This window comes from Panthera tigris, chromosome B3 (genome assembly GCF_018350195.1).
Source record: "Panthera tigris isolate Pti1 chromosome B3, P.tigris_Pti1_mat1.1, whole genome shotgun sequence".
In the NCBI taxonomy this organism is placed as follows: domain Eukaryota; kingdom Metazoa; phylum Chordata; class Mammalia; order Carnivora; family Felidae; genus Panthera; species Panthera tigris.
In genome coordinates this window covers 82,968,251-82,986,221 of record NC_056665.1, presented here as the reverse complement: position 1 = coordinate 82,986,221, position 17,971 = coordinate 82,968,251, and the positions used below count along the sequence as shown (strand labels likewise).

Below are 17,971 nucleotides of genomic sequence, written 5' to 3'. Positions count from 1 at the left end.
CTTGGCCAAAGACACAAAGCCAGTTAGTGGCAGACACAGGAGGAACAGCACGTTCCCCTAATCTCCTGCCCAACGCCTCTCCTCCTATTTAACAGTGCATTTCGGTGGATGTATTCCCTTCCATTTTCCTCTTTTGTTTCCTCAACTGTGTTTATCTCTCTATATATAAATGACTCTATCAAATTTAGGATTTTAACCTTCAAAAGACCCCATGGCCCTGACATGGGTTATTATCCACTCAGCATATGCGATTCGAAACACTCGTGTGACTTTTGTGCCTGTCACCAGCTCATTTGCTGCGTTTGGTTTATTCAGCCATGATTAGAGAGAGTCATTTACAGACACACATTTGGAAACTCTTTAACAAGCTTCTAGCAGTTTCTTTTCCAAAGCTGTTTAAGTCGATGAGGGTGTGATGTCAGCAACGACAGCAGTTCCCTCCACACTACCGACTCCCTTGCTATTCCTATATCCTTATCAGGACTTCCATTTTGTAGAAAGGCTTTTTAAAAAGAGAGAGAGGGGGGAAAAAAACCCCCAACAACCCAGAGATGCACATTTCAGAGCCTCTAAGCCATCATTTCAGGAAGACGGACTAAAAAATTAAAATTGAAACCATCACACTATAACCTGAAAGTTCCCTAAAAAAAAAAAAATCCCCCTCCCTCTTTTTATTTTAAAGAATACTTTTTGAAGTAATTGGCACAAAGACTGTTCTAGTGCAGATTGCTGCAAGTATGCTCTTGGCAAGAACATCATAAGCACTAGAAAAACTTTAATATGCTCAAGAAGCCAAATACAAACTGACACCAGGAACTCAAGTGTGGGAACAAACAGGGGGGAAAAAAAGAGAGCATCTCGATTTAATACAAACCTCCGTACAAAGGGACCAATTTCTACGATTCATGGTTTAGCATACAATGCAGCTGTCCTCTGAGTGAATATAGAGTAGTTATACATAAGAAATTAGAATTATCAATTCGAGGGAATTTCTCAAGAGTCCTTTTGATATGTAATACTGCAACTATAATGCCTAAGAAACCAGATACCAATGCATTAAATGAGATCAGGTTGGGATCTATTTAGAAAAGGAGGGTTTAAATGTGAAGCCTCTCTTTGATTTGACCTCTGGAGCAGACCCTTTGCAGGGAAGCTCGAAATGAATAGCTTTACCCCTACCTGTAGCCTTGCTTCCCAGGTCTTAAAATATGTTTGAATACATGTAACACAGGAAGGGGGGATTATTTAGAAGTGTTTCCTATGTGGAAGGAAATGGGAAGAACACTCAACCTTTTGCACTCTGCAAGACACGGGGAGAGTCTCTAATTCTCTTTATTCTATTGAATAGAAGGGCGAAAACTATTTTTTAAGAAAATTTCCTTCTTCGTGTCCTCTTCTCCTCTGCTATTTTATGGTAAGGATTCGAGAATTTGGAGATTTTCTGCATCTTTCTCCATCCACATTTCACATTTATCTCTGATTGTGACCAATGCTTACTTCCCCCTGAAACTGAAGAGAGGGCTCCATTTTCAGTCTTGCTAAGTAAGATTTCTCCTGCAACCCCCTGGAGTTCAAACGTGCTATACTTTTTTTTTTCTCAGGGAACGTTTGAAGTCCCCTTTAAAAATAATGCCTTGAGGATATTTTTCCCTAATACCATTTAAAGAAACTTGAAAGCATATGGCTCTCGAAGCGCACAGGGTTCTAATGAAGTAATCAGCAACACTGCTCATATGCAGACTTCCGCCAGGAGCTTTCACACCCAACCCAGATCAGTCTTTGGAATGAAGGAAAATTCTGCAGAAACTCCTTTCCTCCATCTGCCGGTGCAAAGGCGCAGGGAGCCATTGTACTAAAGTGGTGACTTTCAACCTTTGAAGGATAGAAGGTGGTAGAAAGGTTGTGTCAGGATCAGAACCGTCAGTGGCAAAGCAAATCAATCTGGCAGCTTGTAAGGCAACTCAAGACAAACATTTCTCTGTTGTGCAGTCTCTGTTCATCGTGTGGGAGGAGAAAATAAAGTTTCTTTATAGGGTTCTATTTGATGTAGTCCCTAGTAGCTCTGCCATCACCTTAGGTGATTCTCCACACAGCCAGCTAAGACTAAATAAAACAAAAACATGGGATATTAATGCCCTTTCCCTGGAACTGGGAAGAGCGTGCTGTTCTCCTGCCGTGTTGCAATGGATTCTCTAAATCTATCACAATTAAAATCACACTTCTTCAGGCACAACCTCATTAGTGCTGAAATATCACATCTTGTGCTATTTCCTTGGGATTTTAGCAAAACAAGTAATGATTCTTTTGATTATTGGAGGGACTTGTGCTCTCATGACTGCCAAGTAAGTATGCGACTGTTTGAAACAACTAGAATCAGCACTTGACTTTTTTATTTTTACTTTGGTTTAGGCAGACATGAACCGCACAGGAGAGGCTTTAGGCAGTATGGGCCAACTTACCCACTCACCCACAGCATCTCCTTTACCAGAACACTCCCGGAGGGAGGAACAGGGTGAGCAATGGAATGGCAGGTGTGTGGATGGCTTGGATTCTGGCACAGGTGTCTTCCTCTTTGCTGGCTTTTCCCTGGTCAGATTATGCACTTCTCAGACAGACAGATGCCCCTGCAGCATTCTGTGGAGCCTGTCCAAACTACATGACTTCATTCATTCAGCAAGTATCACTGGGATGACTCGATTGCCAGGCACTGTTCTAGGCTCTGGGATACAGTGATGAAAAGGATGGACACAGCGGGAGCGCTGAGGTTGGATCGATGTTTCTGGCTGCTGCAAATGGCTGCTCTGGGGCCCTCAGTGAAAGCAGGAGTGAAAGCAGGCCAAGGAGGAGGAGGCCTCTGCAGTGGTCCAGGTCGGGGAGGTGACGGTCGCTCAGAAGGGAATGGCAGGGAGTGGTTGGGTTGTGGATACCCTCTGAAGGCAGAAATGACAGAATTTGGTAATGGAGTCAATGTGGGGTCTGAGGTAAGGAGTGGTCTCCAAGGACACACCTAAGCTTTTGGCCATAGTCTCAGGATGGTGGATGGTGCCACTTACTAAGATGGAGAGGGCTGGTGGACAGCAAAATGTTTTGAGGGATGGGTTTTGGTTTTGGTTTTGCTTCTATTAAGACAGATTGGTGACATTCAAGTGAAGATTCGGTAGGCTGTAGAAGTTTAAATACACTTCTTTTTTTAAGTTTAATTATTTGAGAGAGCGAGCGAGAGACAGCATGTGAGTGGGGGAGGGGCGGAGATGGGGGGGGTGGGTAGAGAGAATCCCAAGGAGGCTCTGCGCTGACAGCCTGGGGCTGGGGGACGGGCATGAGATCATGACCTGAGCTAAAACCAACTGAGCCACTCAGGCATCCCTAGATACATTTCTTTAGTGTCTTTTCTTCACGCTTTATTCAGAGATCTTCTATTTGCTAAAATATTCATAGTTGTAGAAATTTTATACATAGCTGTTACGAAAAGTGCCTTTGGCAAAATGGAGAAATTAGTGGGGTGCATGCTCCAATGCCTGATTTTTTTCAGTCCATGTCTGAGAGGACAATGGGAGTATTTTCTGATAAAACATACCGGGTAGGACTAAAGACAAGCACGGGAGGCCAGGTGAACAGCAATATAACACAGCCCAGTCATAAAGCCTATATAGCCTGCAGATAATTTCGCACAACAAATTCTGTTCTTTGTATACTTTCGTTACACATCATCTCCAAAGCATCTACCTTTTCAAGTGTGGGGAGCAGATTCCAAAATCCAGGCCAGGAGAACAAATCCATGCATCCAGGCCACGTTCAGTCCCAATTATGAGTACAGGTAGTGCTGTGTTGAAGGAGGTTGAATTTGAATGTTCTAAGGAGGCAAGCACTTTCCCTGGGCCCTGCCCCTCCTCGCTTCACCCGGTCTCTGGAAGACATCTGAGTTTATGGCCAGGAGAAAGAAAGGCAGAATACAGCAGTTCTTCCTGATGGAGTATTGGCAAACATTTAGAGATCGGTGGCCCACTTTGCAAGAGGCTTCCCTTTCAAAAATACTTCTGCAGAGTACCCTGGGTGGCACAGTTTCCCAAAGCAATGACCTTCTCCTAGTAGCTAGCGGAGGACTGCTGTTTATGTTTGATTTCCTTAATCCCTCTAAAGCAGCGAAGAAGGCTTAGGTGGTAATTTATTTATAAGAAATTATAATAAAGCTTCAGCACTTTGAATGCTGTTGGAAAGTGGGAGGTAGATAGTACAGAGGCAGGATATCCAAACTTAGAAGTGAGCATTATGACAGTCTTCTGGTTTATCTACCCTTGGAATCAATTTTGTCATTTTTAATTGACCGATTTTCCCTTGTTTGCTTAACATTTATTAATTGATTGTTATGTTCATGCAATTAATTCAAAAGCTGGCAAGTTTAACGCAGAGAAATTAATTTTCTTTTACCAATATGCCACTTAAAATACATTTTTGGAAGCCTGGGTTACCAGGAAATTGCCTTCAAATTAATCAATAAGGAAATTAGACGGTAGTGTCCCTTGACATCTGTCAATCCAAAATATGTCACTTTCTTCCTTTTGTTGGAGTGGGCTTTTCTGCTGAGTAAGGAATAGGAAAAATCTGGAAATTAAGTCCACTGCATCTTCACAGCCAAAGGAAGGCATTTTCTTTGCATAAATGCATACTGTTGAAATGAATTTTATTTTTCATTGAGGTTGTAGCAAAGTGGTAAATTTTATGAGGGACAAGAAAATGAAGTTGGTCTTCTTCCCAGAGCACCTCTTTTTGCTATTTTTCTATTCCTTCATGTGATTCCTTACCAGGTGCCACGCTTTCACCAGGCACTGTGGGGGACACTTCTCAGGGAGACGAATGTGTGAGCCAAGCTCTAAAGGAGGTCTGTAAATGCCAGGTGCAGGGGAGGTAAGAGGAGGGCTGTCCTGATGAGGCATGGTGGAAAGGTGCTCAGGAAGGAGGCAGCATTCGAGCAGAATTTCTGTGGATGAGTAGGATTCGATGGGCGTTTAGGTAGAAGAACTATTATCAACAGAAGCACAGAAGTACAAAACTGCTGTTTGTGTTTGGGAATGGAGAGAAGTGCAGACAGACCCCAGAGTAGGTGGGGAAATGCTGGGGTAGGAGAGGCTGGCTAGATGATGGTGGGAGGCTATGAATGCCACACAAAGGAATTATGACTTGATTTTGTAGACACGTGGGAACAACTGAAGACTTTTCAAGAAAAGATTCGATGACTAGACCTGAGGCTTTGGAAGAAAACTGTGATGGCATTCATTCATTCATTCATTCATTCACTCACTCACTCACTCGCTCGCTCATGCATTCATTAAACAGATGAATGTTTCACTGTTGTTACCAGGCACTGCTCTGTGCAGGTCACTGGGGCTCTCACAATTACTAAGGAGCTCACAGTCCACCTCTCTGTACTAATGAGAGTGTGACCGGGGCTACATAGGAAGGTGGATAAAAGGAACAATGGCTGGCAGCAGTCTGGGTGAGGATAAAGAACCAACGTGGGCATAAGGCTGGTTAGTGTTCGGCTAGTTACTCAGGCTTGAACCTTGGACATCCCTTTATTTTTTGGTAACCCTTCCATTTCATCAGAGGTTAAAGTTGAGATTACTGAATGCATCACTTCTTCCGGGCTCGTCTTTGATCCTCTGCCTCTCACTCTTGTAGCCAATCATCAGGCTTGGGCATTCTCTCTTTACCATAGCTCTTACTACTGATGTTACATTCATTCTGAGTGCTATTTCACTAATATAGGCTATTGACATCTTACATCTGGACGACTTGGTGGGCAACGTTCTAACTGTTGTCTTCTATTTTTACCCATGCGGTTTCACCCTGCATTTTGCTGCCAGATTCATCTTCTTCACGGTGTCTTTATACTGACCCCCTCATGTACTTGCTGTGGGATTTGGAGCAACGACACGACCTCCCTGAGTCTCCATTTCCCATGTGTCAAATGGGCATGATCAGCCTTGCAATCCCTATCTTCCAGAATTGCTGAAGGAAACAAATGGGGCAGTGCTTTTAAAAATACCTTGAAAACATACAGCACCATGTAGGTATGAAGTATTATTATCCTTACTCTTGAAGAACCTTGATTGATTTTGGAATAAAATTCAGATCCCTTAGCTTTCACGAAAGTCTTGTGACAAGTGAGTCCCAACTTCTACAACCTGAACTTTCGCAACTTCCCTCCTTACACCCCAAAGACTTTCCACACCATCTCCTGAATCTGTCTTGTGTTTACCTTCTTGATACCTTTGCTCACACCCCATTTTAGGCCAGGAATTCCTTCCCTGTCCACCTCCATCAGTGCAAATAACATCCATTCTTGAGGATCTATGCCAAATCCCTTTTCCTTTTCTTTGGCCTCTCTGGCTCAAAGCTGTCTTCTTCCGTCTAAATTCCTACTATTGTTTCTACACCCAGGCAGCACTAAGCATGTACTACATGGGATCATTCTGTCTTGTCTCTGCCTGTCTTTCTCCTTAGAGGCACAGAATGTCTTTTTTTTCCTCAGTATACTCCACAGGACACAGACTATGGGAGGTAGTCAACCGATGACTGACTGCTTGAATGCTCTCTATTCATCCTACTACATGAGAGCTTACAGAGTCCCGAACTTTCTTTCTTTTGATCCTTATAAAGGTCTCTAAGGTAGGTTGAGCACGTATTAGCCTATCCACTTTATAAATAAGGAATTGGAGGTTAAGGGAGAGGAAGTGTTTGTTTAGGATTATACAGTAAAACATAGTTGTGATGTTCCTCCAAGGTTAGTGTTCTTTTTCACAGACCACCTTCTATCTCCTGCTGCTCTCAATTCTAATTTTGATCCACCTGAGCAGCCTAAAACCATGTCTCCCTTCTGCTTCAAAGACTTTTCAATATGAAATTGCCTTTAGAAAACATATAATGATAAGACCACCTTGTTGCAACTACAGAAAATATCCCTTGGGTTTGGCTCATTATGGCCATGAAGAAAACACACTTAACATTTCTAGCTTAAGGAACTTCAAACCTTTATGTTACTAATTACTGACTCTGGATAACAGGTTACTTTATTTCAGTGCAAACGGGTATATAGGGTTTCAGTCAATCAACAGTACAGTGACAAATTCACAGCTGGCTAATACAAACATTAGACTTAACATTGACCAAAGTGAGCACAGATGGCAAGGAGTCCTAAGAGCCTCATCCCATCAACCATGGATTCATGCCACTCCATAATCCTTTTGTCTGAGCAACCCACAGATTTCCATAGGGATGGAGCCATGGTGGTAACTTCTAGAGACCTTCCTCCTTCTATTTTATGAACATAGTTTCTGCCCTTGCCCTCTTCAGAAATAAAATGGGTAGTCTGAAGGTTTGTTAAAAGTGGTTCTCTTCGGGGTGCCTGAGTGGCTCAGTCGGTTAAGCGTCCGACTTTGGCTCAGGTCATGATCTCACGATTGTGGGTTCGAGCCCTGCGTCAGCTCTGTGCTGACAGCTCAGAGCCTGGAGCCTGCTTCAGATTCTGTGACTCCCCCTCTCTCTCTGCCCCTCTCCTTCTCACACTTTGTCTCTCTCTCTCCCTCTCTCAAAAAATAAACATTAAAAAAATTAAAAAAATTCCCATTTCTAAAAAAACAAAAAAAAATCTCTTCACAAAAACATATGCACCAAGAACAGAAATAAAATGGGGAAAAGATCAATGCCTAGTGACAAACATAAACTAAGCCAATATCTTCTGACATGCTAAAGTCCCAGGTTTTACAGTTAAAATCCAATAAGGATGATACTGGATATTAACAGAGACTTGGAACTTATGGAACATTTTCATACTATCTTACATTAACCTCATAATAACTATGATATTTCAGAAAAGGCACTACTACTCCCTTTCAACAGACCTAGGGAGGCTAAATGGGTTCCCTAAAGTCAAATACATGTCAAATGGCGAAATTAGGACTAAACCTACATCTGTTGATTCTAAGGCCAGGGCTCTGTACATTCTACCAAGTCACCAAAAGTGTCATTAACATGATTATTTTTTTCATAATAGTCATCATATATACAAAACTATTTATAAATATCTGTATTTATGATTACTTTCAGCTTTGAATAGTTGACAGATAATTTTTACCATTTTCTGTTTGGTAGCTCTATTGGGGTACAGCAGCTAATACAACATAGTTGGTAGCTGTAGAGAATTCAGATTCCAATGATACGTGTGGATCAACTTCTGTACAAATATTGTATTCTTCAATTAATGGTTAATTTTTATACAACTCACCACATTGACCCTGTGGCAGTCTTAATTGGTTATAAATATGCCCAATGAATTGTCTAGTTATTTTGGAATGACAGAACCATGCTTCTCTCTGTTTACAGTCCAATTTTTATATGTCCTCTCTGACCTGTAAAGGACACTCCAAATAGGTCTGGAAGTTCACTAGTGTTTCAGTCCTCTCAATAATTATGATTTTATAAATGGTGTATTCAATTCCAACATGATCACAGAAAGTTACAGATTGAACCCAAATTAGAAGTCACACGGGTGTGGTGGCATACTGTAGAATCATCAGGCACAGTTTGGAGGCAGGTCCCTCCCTATGAATGCACCTAAAGGAATTCACAATTTTCTAAAACTCATGATTATCCCTACTAACTTCTAAAAAAGAGGATTCAAAACAAGACATTGCATCACTTCATTGTGAAACCTTCTCTTTTGCCTTTGTGCCCAGATAGGTAGGCCAGGAAGATGCCAGGAGGGGTTGACTAATAGTGAGTTCCAATAATGCTAATAGTACCAAGTGACACATAAAGAAAGGCAGAAGCTTTTCTCAGCTTTCCTCTGGAGCTGGAAATGTCCACTCTGGGCCTGGTACCCCACTTGTGTTGTCCAATACCTACCCCCACAATAGCTCTGGGCTTCCCCATTTGGCTGATTCTGGGTGCCCATATCTAAGGTCTTGCCCTGCTATATCTGTGGTTTGTGACATACTATGTCTTGTGGCAATTAATCATTGCCCCCCAAAAAATAGCCCAGTGAGAAATGTGCATACTTCAGGAGGCCCCATATGGTCCAGTCTGGCAGCTCTCCCTCGCGATATTCAAATATCATACCTATGAACTTTACAGCTGTATGGTTCTATGATTCTTAAGAGGGAAAGGGAAAAGACCATAGGGAAAGAATCTCAGAAGAATTTGTGGTATATGTTCTTGGGGACAAATGAACAGTGAGGAGGCTTTGCCATTCTCTGAGATGGATTATTATCTATTCATGCCTCTGTAGCTTTGAAAACTCATCGGGATGGGGATGGGGACGGGGACACAAACTCCAGGACCAAAATGAAATATTATCTTCCCACATTCTGTTGAAGCTATGGTCCCCCTATGCCCATGCTGTCACCATGGATCTGACATTCTGGGCCTGACTGCAGCCCCACAGTCCCTCTCTTCCCCTCCCATCCCCTCGCTCCCCAGCATTCGATTAAAATGAGGTCAGAGAGGAGAAGGGAACTGGGTGAGAATGAACGGAGGACCTCCTTGGCCTGCCTAGTAGATGTAATGTGTCTTCCGTGTCACCCTTTTGCATATTCCTCTCCTCCTTCCTTCTCAGTCTCTCTGCTTTGCTCTAGCTCTGCTGATACCCATGATTCCAAATCATACTCTGTTGCATCTCCCACGGCCTGCCTATTTCCCTGATGCTCAGTTGGAAAGCATCATCAGAAACCTCCCTGCCCCGCCCCCCGGTAATACTAGACAGTATTTCTTTACTACAATACACATCACTGCTGCCTTGGCTTCAGTGACTCACCCCTTCTCTCTCTAGCTACCACCACCTTAAGGTGGGTGTCATGGGGTACCCCTGAGTGGTTTCTCCTGCTGCTCATTTCATTGGTTACCTTAGTTTTTTACTAGTTTCAGTTATCAACTCCAGGGTAACTGATTTTCTTCTTTACAAAAGTCTGGACTGACTATAGTCACACCCCAAATCCCGGGAGCCTCTTCTGGGATAAGGGTCCACCCAATTCCAGGTCCTGGGAGCTGAGGGAGGCCAACCTTCGGGGATGGCTAACTTTTTCCAAAGAAAAGAGCTTCATAGTTTGTCACTCTTGTAGGAAGGATGTCTGCTCATGCTTCAGATGGAAAAAAATGAAAAAGATGGTCAGGAACAAGCTTGGGAAGTAAAGGTTCAGGCAAAAATACAATTGCTCCCTTTCCCTAAGAACGTTCTCCTGTGTCTGCCTGTTGTAACTCCTGGAGTCAGGTCAGGGAACCTGTAGGTTTTTCTGGATATATATTTTCCTGCTTTGTAGGGTATTGGCTGCATGATCTGATAAAAGCTGTGGCTAAATGAACCCTACGATTTGTATTTCCACAGCCACAAGTGGATTGGCTACCTTTCTTCCTCCTCCTTCCCTCCCCCATTCAGCTCTGGAAGCTTCATTACTTACAGTTACTGCAGAATCAATCTGAACTGGCCAAAATCAGTGATGGAATTTATAGCACAATAAATGCCCTACTGCACAAATGCAGTTACACATGAAAGGCTTGGGAATGTTCTTTTGAGCAATCTTTCTACATTGCGGAGTGTACTATTTTTTATCAATTTAACAGAATCATCTTAAGCATATTTTGAGAAGTATAATCCTGACAGCTACAGAGCAGATTTTCCCTGAGGCAGGTATTGTTGCAGAAAAACAATATTATTGATAAAAATCTTAGCATATTGGAACTTGGAAAGGAAACTAAATACATCTTTTTCATTCTTCACACCAATCCTTTATAGCTCCATTTTCTTAACCTCACATTGCATGCCACTTTCTCTTTGCATTTTTATTTTTATAAAAGTGTTTTAACACTTTTCAAAGCACACTAATGAACTGTTCTCTAAGAAGAACCAGCCATACCAAAGTTGGCTTTGAGAGGCAGACAGAATTTGAAGTGCACTCAAAAGATAATGCACAGATTGGGGTATCAATGATTTTCCTTTTTAAAAGTCTGCAAGTTATAAGATAACATTGGTATCTGGCCCATTTTTCTTGCTAAGTGCCCATATTATGGGTGAATCCTGTTTTACAGCATTCTGATACACAGAGAGTTGAACTTGAGCGTGAAATGCTGAAAAAAAAATAGCAGAAAGACAGATGGCGGGCCGTCCTCCCCAAAACTCAATTTCATATTATGCATGTGATTGCTAATAGGCAAGCACTAAAAAACAATTTTCCTTGACGGAGAAGAGCTGATAAATTGTCAACATAAAGTTGGGCTGTGGTTGCTCCAGCGATCGAAAGCTCGTCTGTGAGTTTGGTCCCATCAAAGTCGGCTTCTTACAACCGTATCAAAATTTATGAATGCATGTGTCTATAAAGTGACTGAAAACAACCCATAATGCATGTTTGTTTATTGTGCATCAGCTCTGGGCTGCTTTAGTACATGCAAAGCAACTGATCATATACCCAAGCCCATTTTTGTCCAGTTCTCTTTTCTAGCCTCTGCATTTGGTAATGAAAAAGTCAAGAGCCAGCTGGGGATGTGATTTCCCCGTCTATCCTGAGAGCTGACTTAAACAAAAAGATCTGCTCTTCACTGGCTCTTGCATGGTTTGGGAGTGTACTCCACGGGGTTACACTAGCTTTGTGGTGATACAAACAGATGCATTTGAGAGCAATCAAGGGCATTGATTATTTGGAGGGAAAAAAACGATGTTTGAGAAAGAAAACTAAATAAAATCAAGCAGATAAAAAGCAAGCCAGCTAATGACCTGCAACACAAAACACCAAAGTTTCATATTATCTTTGATAGAAAGATAAAGCCTCTGCAGGCACTGCAAAAATAGAGGAAGAGATTTTCTTTCTTTTTTTTTTTTTTTATTGGTTTAAAGTTTGTTTTTAAAGAAGTCATTAAGAATTCAATCCAGGAATACAACATTTATTTTCTGGGGAGAGGAAGAGAGAAAGGGTGAAAATTTGCTCATAATGCAATTCCGATAACTGCATACTATATTTGATTTTTAAAATATCACTTAAGTTATTGAGTATTTGCATGGTTACAACATTCAGATTTTATGTCATCAGTTACTGTTCATTTGAGAACAGTGGTTTAATTGCAGATGAATTGTAACTGGTCTGATATGCACACGCTTTATTGGAACAAAGGGATTGGGTGTTCAGATAACACTGTTTATATAGGTTGCTACAATTAGTAGAAATGCTGAATAGCCAGCCAGAATTAGAAGTAAATGGAAGTACCAGTAATTTTTTTCTCGTGAGAAAAAAGTCATCATTCGTAAAGCCAGGGGTTTTATGAAGTGTATATTTAAGGGAAACCCTAGGCTGCATGAAATGTAGGCTTTGTTTATATTGTGCCAAATACCCAGACCTTTCCAAGAATTCAGATACCTAACAGTGTATAGACCAAGTACTCGGGTGACTGAGGTCTGTGTGATGCTTCCTCTTTATGATTCATTTTGCAATCTAAGATTTTAATGCATAAAGATTTCAGTTTTTTTTTTCTTGAGTTACTGGTTCTAGGAAAATCATATTCCTCCTTTCAGAATGTGTATTTATACCACCATCTAAGATTCAGGAGGAAAAAAAAATCCCTGCACTCATGTAGGGCAGAAAGGTGGAAGGAAAAATAAATTGAGAAAATTCCAAGAGGAATTATCCAATGACTTACGTAAATCCACATACTTATTCTCTTACCCCATAGGCTGAGAACAACCTTCTTAGCTCCTCGGTAGAAAATAGTGGTCTTTTCCTTACACTGATTGCAAAAGTCGTATTAGAATGAAACAATCTCGATCTCCATCCTGTTACCCTGAACACTGATGAGCCCATTGAGTTTGTGTTGCACTAAAGGAAGGCTCCTACTCCTGTCTACATTTGCCGAGTCCGATTAGATGTCTTCACTTCCTGATTCCCTGAAGGACTAGATTTCTTTCTGCTCAATGCACTTGATGCCTTCATCTCTTTCCTAAGACTGTTCCCTCTGTGTTGAATTCCATTCTCTAATATCTCTGTAGGGCAAGTCTATTCTTTAAGTGCTGGCTAAAATGATGCTGTCTTTGAAAAGCTCTCCTTTTCCACCAGACAGAATTATTTACTTCATTCCATTGCCCTTAGGACATATCTCTACCAGAGCACACATTTCTTTGTGTGTCTACCTCAGTCTAGACTCTGTCTTCTGGACCAAGGATTCTATTTTATCCATCTTTGTCTTCCTGGGACCCAGTATAGTGTGTAATACACAACAGGTACACAAGAAGTATTGACCACATGATTGAGTAGAATTGATTCCTAAATACTTTGAACAAAAGGGGATGGTGAAGAATGAAAATTATAGATCATTCTTGACTACAATGGACTTTTCTTTTGGCTTCCTGGTTTATTGTGAACTGATGAAGCTTGTTTTTGAAAAAGTTTCTATTAGGTAGATGTAAAGCTTTGGGGGAAAACCACATTCTGAAGCTCTACTTGGAACAATTAAAATTAGTTATTTCATATCAGTCTGAAAGGAACTGAAGTAGATAAGCTCTAGGGTCAGCATATGCCTTGTTCAGCTTTCTTTAAAGGCATGGGGAGTAATAAAGCTTTCCATTTTATCTTCAGTGAAATAATACTGCTGAAATATCACCTCATTTTTGATGTCAGTGATGATTTCTTCTTACCTCCATGATGTCAAAAGGGAATTATTATTATTAGAATGACAGATTACTAATGATGCCGTAAAAAAAGAGGAATAGCCGAAATCATTATAACCCAAACATCCAACATACCCCTTCTCGTCTGAGCCTCACTGTTGGGTACTGTGAACGGAGTCGCTCCGTGATACTACAGCTGTGTAAAAATTATTCTAAGCAGGAAGTAAATCAAGAGCAGGTGCCTATGAATTTTCACTCAGAGAGCACCATTCTTTTAAAGTTTTTAGGACTGGATGGTGTGATTAGGAGGTATGATTTATGTATGCAGGAGGGAAAAGGTTTTTGGGGGCCCCAAATGTCTCATGAGCTGTTGTGGTATATTTCCAGTGGTGCTTTCCCAAGGGGAGACCTGTGTGGGAAGAAGGACTGGACAAGGGGCCTCTCGAGGCTTAGCCTTCTGTCAGCCCTCTATGAGGCAGGGACAGTATGGTCTACTGGTTCTGGACTTCACTCCCTTTCCACCTGCTGACTTGGCTTGCTGTCAATCCACATCGACTTCTGGGTTTTAATTCACTGTGGCTGACCTACAGTGCTCTCTGAGTGCTTGAGAACATGGAGGTACTAGACACTGCCACTTTGGTGTCCTAAAGATCATACCCACAGAAGTTAACCTTCCTCCACTGTACCAAGGTGCTTGGGATCTGGCAACTGTGGGTCCTCAGACCAGTTCTGAATCAAAGAATCTGTATCATTCTCCAGACCTTTACAGTGGAAAGAGAAAGGAAGATATGTTTCCTAGAGAAGATTGGAGTTTATAACAAAACTATAATTCAAGAATAAGAATGTTTTACATTTACATGTTACCTTCCTATGAGGGATTTGATGATCAGAGTATTGTTAATTCCATTCAGCATTAAAGACCATTTGCCTAGGACTCAACTGTCTTCAGGGCTATTTCAGGTAGGTTAAAAGTTGCAGTTCCCTTCAACTGGAAACTTACAACCATTTCAGACAATGCTGACAGAGATGTTCACCACTAAGCCAACTGCAAAAAAGAAAAATTAAAGGGGAAGATAGATGAATTTAATAATAATATGTGTTTTATTTGGCATAAAAAGAGGAGTGAGTACATATTGTGTTAAAGTGAGTAAGGAAACAAAAATTTTGCTGCTCATCGAATAAGGCAAGAGATTTACTCTCAAAGTATTATTTTATTTTTGCGCTCAATTTGAGATCTCACTTGATTTCTCCAAGAATGGTCTATTCATAGTTGCTACATAGGACAAGGTACAAAAGTTCGCCAAAGAATTACAGAATCTTCCACAGACCTCTTCTCCCTTGCAGCAGTGATTTGCTTAAATATTTCTTGGAATATTTCTGATTTTCTAGCCAGCATTGGCCATGAGGCAATATGGCAGCTCTTGGTAACTTTGGGTGGCCTTTGCTAGAATTTGCTGGCAGTTTTCACCTCTCTCTTTCCAAGACTGGAGTTGCTCTAAATTAGGCAGACTCTCTATTCCATTCCACTCAGAGAGTCCCAAGGGGCTTTCACCCCAGTGTAGAGAGTAGCACTAAAAAGGATGCAATCTCAACCCACAAATGACTAAAGAGCACTGGAGGCAAATCCTATTGTGTCTTTGTTTTTAGCAAGGAAACAGAAGCCCAGAATAATCAGTGTGTCCGTCCAATGTTGCATGGCAAGCACACAGAAATGTGCTGGCAGAAGGATGACATTTTCTGACTCCCTCACCAGGTGTGCCCCTATGAAGCCAGTCTGTTTTGATGACTTCTACGAGGAGCCATGAGTTTGAAGGACATTTGACAAGGGGCTGTTGAGGACTGTTAAATATATTCAGAACTACCAACTAATAATCAAGTGACTCTTGAGGGTGCTTCCAGAGTTCTAGCCACTAGAATTGGGTACAAGTGGGGTACAAGTTAAATTCACGTTGATTTTTTAAAAAACTGAACACGATAGCATGAAAAAATATGTCTTAAAATATGTCAACCATTAGCACAGCCTTTCTGAAAGAAAAAGGAAGAAACCTTCCACTTATCTTCCCAGCAATTGAGCCCGGAAACTTGAAAAGTTACAGGATCCCAGTGGCTGCACATTCTCATCTCTAAATCCCCTTTTAAGGAACTAGCCTCCTGACGTAAGGAAGGAATATATTCTAGCCTTTGTACAAATGATGTCTGTTATTTATAAATGCATTTTTAAACAGATGTTTCTTGAATTTCTACTAGGTCCCTGAAACCCTTTGCAGGAGCTTCAACTTACACTGTGATGGGGAGATGAATTATACACAGATAAATTTACGACGTAGGGTCAGACTGTGTTAAGTGCTATGAAAAACAATAAGGCAGCAGGATGAAGCAGATGGTGGGGTATGGGGGGTGTGCTGGAGCTATTTTAGATGGCGTGGTCAGGGAAGTGACATTGGGGCAGAAATCTGGATGAAATGCAAGTGTGGCCCACGGGAATGTGTGAGGACAGTCTACATTCCAGGGAGAATAAAAAGAAGGTATATAACTAGAGTTTAAATAAAAAATCGAAACATGAAAGAAGAAGGTATAAAAGCTGTGGTGAAATGGAGGTATAAATACTGCTATCAGTTGGGTGATAACTTACATGGGTTGGTTCTGTAAACCATTGCCAGCAATGAGCTGAAATTGATGTTTCCAATATGTAACTTAAAGATATCCATTGCCCACTGGTAGTTCAGAAACAACACACACATATCCACACCCACCCACAGTGGATTGATAATAACAGATGATTTTTTTTTTAAGTTTATTTATTTATTTTTGAGAGAGAGAGAGAGAGAGCAAGCATAAGCAGGGGAGGGGCGGAGAGGGAGAGAGAGAATCCCAAGCAGGATCCACCCTGTCAGCTCAGAACCCAAGGCGGGGCTCGAATTCATGAATTGCGAGATCTCATGAATTGCGAGATCTCATGAATTGCGAGATCTCATGAATTGCGAGATCGTGACCTGAGCAGAAACCCAGAGTCAGATGATTAACTGACTGAGTCACCCAGGTGACCCGATAATACAGATGATTCTTTTAAGTAACAGGCTTGTAAGGCAAAGCACTTTGCAATGGGCCATTCTTTTAGTCTGATGGTGGGAGGGCATTCATAGAGAGATAGGAAAGATGTGACTAGTTCTTTGTCCCTCAAGGAAGTCGCTACATAAAAAGATAGGAAGTCCAGAATCCTGGCTCTTTTCCTTTACTGGGAATGAGTCAACACAATTTCTTCTAGAATGTTGTATAGTACGTCTGAGATACAGGTTGGGTTCAAGCCACAGTGGTAGCTTGCCTACCCAGAGGGTTCAATTCATGTGCATATAGATAAGATACTTTAACCAAACTGTAGAGCTTTATGGGTTATAGGAGTCTAGAAGCTCCAGGGATGAACAACATCAAACTGGCCTTGCCTCTACTTCATTTCTTACATTAAAGGGCTGTATTAGCCTTGCCATGAGGCTAAATCAATTCCAAAAAAAAAACAAAACCAAACAAAAAAACCATGCACCATGTCCCTTTTTTATTAAAGGGACCAATGATGTATTTCAGTCATATTTTGTCTCTTAAATTCAAATAAATATTCAAGACACTTGATCAGGGAGAAATTTCCTAGAAATAAACACATTTTCTACATTCAGAAGAAATCATTCATTATTCTAGAGCTCCTATAACTTGTAGGAAGTAATCTGAAACATAATTGATGAATTACTATTTTCCATAGTTACAAGTGCATATGCAGAGGTGTAGAAGTTAAGATTTTGGACTGTCTAGATCAATTCACAATATGAGTTCCATAAATATTAAGCCTCACATATGGACATGTATTGCATGCTTACTGTGGGTCAGGCATTGGGGTAGTACTCTACCTACATTATGTCGCTGTATCTTACAAGACCCTTATGAAGGAGGTTCTACTGAGACTTAACAAGAGAAGAAATAGATGGTTAAGAAAGTTAAACAATTTACTTAAAATCACTGAGTTAGAAATGACAAGACTAAGTCTGAATCCGCGGCTGTCGGACATCATAGCTCAGTGCTTAATCACTCTTTGGTATAGCAATTTTGAAGGAATGAAGGTCAAACAGAGTAATTTGGAAGCCCTTGCAATCTGTAAAGAGTTATGTACCTGCTACTTCAGACCACTGGATCAAGAGATAACCATTAGGGCATTTCACACATCGAGTGCTGGGTCCAATAAGTGACGCACTGCTTACGTTGTTGCCTTTTTATTTCTTCAAGACTGTAAACTTTGCTTTTAAAACTTATTTATTGGGTAAAACTCTCACAATAGATTATATT

At 41.1% G+C, this 17,971-nt stretch overlaps 1 protein-coding gene across 1 annotated transcript in view; it reads right to left on the bottom strand.

The window, feature by feature from the left end:
- The window catches only part of NPAS3 (neuronal PAS domain protein 3), an 868,317-nt gene that overhangs the window by 56,252 nt on the left and 794,094 nt on the right, over nucleotides 1–17,971 (bottom strand). The gene's annotated exons all lie outside the window — the stretch shown is intronic.